The 3,010-nt window shown below is 36.9% G+C and overlaps 1 non-coding gene across 1 annotated transcript; it reads right to left on the bottom strand.

Moving 5' to 3' along the window:
• Positions 1–281: 281 nt before the first annotated feature.
• Positions 282–353, bottom strand: TRNAH-GUG (transfer RNA histidin (anticodon GUG)). The gene has a single exon. It is a non-coding gene; the product is annotated as a tRNA-His (tRNA).
• Positions 354–3,010: the final 2,657 nt, after the last annotated feature.

Genomic DNA, 3,010 nt, shown 5'->3' with positions numbered 1-3,010 from the left:
GCTCAGTCCAGATATTAAGCAGCTGTAATGAGTAAAAATTCCATGGCTACTGTGAGACTGTGTTTATCACAGTATCCATAAAAATTTAAATTAAAAAAAATCCTGCTTGGCACCAGGATTTCTGAAATAATACTTACTTATGCTATGTACTTTTTTAGAAAAACATTCCTGTAAAAGTCACAGTTCCTAATTGCTTTTTCATCTTAGTCGTAGACATCGCTAGCAGATCACTTTTGGTATGCGATCTGTAATTGCATCTCTTCAAAAAAGACATCATCTCCTGCCGTGACTCGGATTTGAACCGAGGTTGCTGCGGCCACAACGCAGAGTACTAACCACTATACGATCACGGCAGATCAGAAAACTCAGATTAAAAGGGGCTGTTTTTTTCCCTGGTGCTCTTTAAAATGTCGTATAAATGGTGCCATCTGCAGTTTACAGTGAGTGTTAGCAGCAGCTTGGTCTAAACATTCTTAAAATTAATTATCATCTCGAAATTGCTTCCAGACTTATTTTACCTCACTTGTAATAACCCATGTTTATCAGAATTGCCTAAAAAAATGGTTTGGGATTATTATAATATACTTTCCCCTGTCCCTTAAAAACCTTTTCAGAGATATGTTTTTCCTATTTTATCAGTAGTGGGGAACGCAAGGCATGACAACAGAGAAGTCTGACAGTGTAGATACAGATTTAAACAAATTATCAAAATCTGTTTAACTGGTTAGTTCAAACCTGATTGATTCTGCTGTAAATGTTTGCACTGATTGACATCATCTTCCTTGCCTCTGACATGAGCACAGAACATAAAAGACATATTTTCCAGAATTCACATTACCTCTGTGAAAGAAAATGGTCAAACACTACAGATGAAGTCTGAGGGGAGTAAGGCCTTTGCTTCTATGAACAAAGACTATCAATTAGTGTAATACTGAAGCTGAGATTCTGAGTGGCTCTTTTACAGATATCCAGAGACAAGAAGACTGCAAACAGCATTCAAATAGGCAGAACAGCAAAATAATTACTAGTTCTTTCAAATGAAAGCTGCATGAGAAATCAAGCTACATACATGTAGAGAAAGATTATAATGAGGAAAAAGAGTAATGGGAAAACTCCAAAGCACTCAGCTCATGTTCAGTAAATGCAGAATGGGCTTTTCATGCTCACCTTCTCCAGTTATATTCATTGTTTTAATAAAAAATGTTATCAGCTTAATTGCCTTGGAGAGCACAGCAGCACAACCACTGCAGTGGTACATGTCCCACTGAATCTCTGAAGAAGGAGAAAGACATACAAAAAAAGCTTGCTAGACTGTAATATGCAAGACTATTAACATGTCTTCAGCATGGTGAAATGTGTATTTACACATTACTGGATGAAGGTCTGCACAGTGGGATAATTCATAAATAGACTGTGCAAAAGAAACAGGAGGCTGAGAGTTTAAAATGTGAATTTACTAAACAGACTGTTCTGCTCTGCCTGAGCATCAGGGGGTCTCACTGCCTCTGTCTTAGGGTAAAACACTGGTACCCCTTGCACTTGCATGGAGGTCCATCCTGCCACTGGAGCTGTGGGAGGGAAGGAGAAAGTATCACTTTCTGGTGGTTGGTGGGGGCACTTGGAGCAAAAGGGTCATCTGGTGGTGGTTTGGACTTCTGTAATTCACCCTACAGCCGTCCCAAATGGTTTAATGTGACTAGAATAGCATTTTTCACTCAGGGGTCAGCGTACCCTTTCACAGGACAGAAAAATGGTATTGCTTAACATTATGGAGGTGAACAAACCTAGAAAAAAAAATTGTTCAGTAGTATCTTCTCTGAATTCTCTTGTTATTATAGACCTGTGAAGACAGAGCTGTCAGAATATTTATTGCATTTCCATATGCATGGCTTTAAATAACTTTAGGTTTTCTAATTTCAGATCTTGTTATTACTGGTTACCTGTCCTGAAGTAATAAACACCTCAGGTTTTGGGTGAGTGCCTCAGAATATACAGATTTCTCCTAAAGACAGAAGTCAAATAAACATAGATATAGGTTTTTCTCCATGGCATCCTCCTTCAAAGCAAGGGCATTGAGTTAAAATTACTGCAGGACTCCTTGTGGTAGTTTATAACATGATAATCAGGAGGTTATGGAGATCTTAAATGTGGTTTAAAGACTTGTAGTTCTAGTGAGACAGGCTTTTTGCAAACTCTGGAACATGTATTGACACACTGTAGTGTTACCTCCCATCACAATCATAGGGATGCTTTAGCTTTGCAGCAGTGAAACTGGTTTGCTAGATTCCCCTCAAAAAATATCATGTGATATTTTAAATCCAAGTGTCAGAGAAACATCTGTGAAAAAATCCCACTTCTAGTTCCATCTTATTGTATGAAGTTTACAATGTCATCAAATGTATTTTTTGCAAAGTTGGAGTCACTTGATGTACAATTTTTTTATTTCAGATCTATCTATACATGAGAATATAATATAGCAATTATATTCATAAACCTTTGATATTAGCACACAAATTTTTGAGATGAGAAAACGAGCAGTAACTGCTGGATAACAAATGATAATTTCATGACTTGTACTACACTGGTACTCCTTTTCATTTAATCTCTACACATCTCATTTTTTTTTTGCTTTCATTAATATTTTTTATAATTTCTACTAGTAAAATGTTGTTACTGATTCCTATTTTGCCTGAAAGAATGTTAGTGCACATAAGCATGTTTTGTGAAGTATTTGGTTAGTCATGCAATTCTCTGTCCCTGAGTTTTTTACCTTGGGCTCAGAAGACAGCTGTGAAATTATTACCAACATAATATAAGAAGATAATCTTTCAAAGCAATTACTTTTTCAGCTAACTTGTCAGCTTTGGATAGAACATTTACCTTGTTCAGGGTAAGCTCTCTGGTCAAAAGCAAAAAAGAGTAATCTGAAGACACATAGACTACCCCCAGCAGCCAGCAGGTATTTGGGCAGGTCTGGAAGGAGAATTTGAAATATATACAAATAGCATAC

Source organism: Pseudopodoces humilis, chromosome 4 (genome assembly GCF_049639895.1).
Source record: "Pseudopodoces humilis isolate 2021_Gansu_Grassland_sample_001 chromosome 4, ASM4963989v1, whole genome shotgun sequence".
Lineage (NCBI taxonomy): Eukaryota > Metazoa > Chordata > Aves > Passeriformes > Paridae > Pseudopodoces > Pseudopodoces humilis.
Note: the sequence above shows the minus strand (reverse complement) of the source record. Positions and strands in the feature narration are given on the sequence as shown.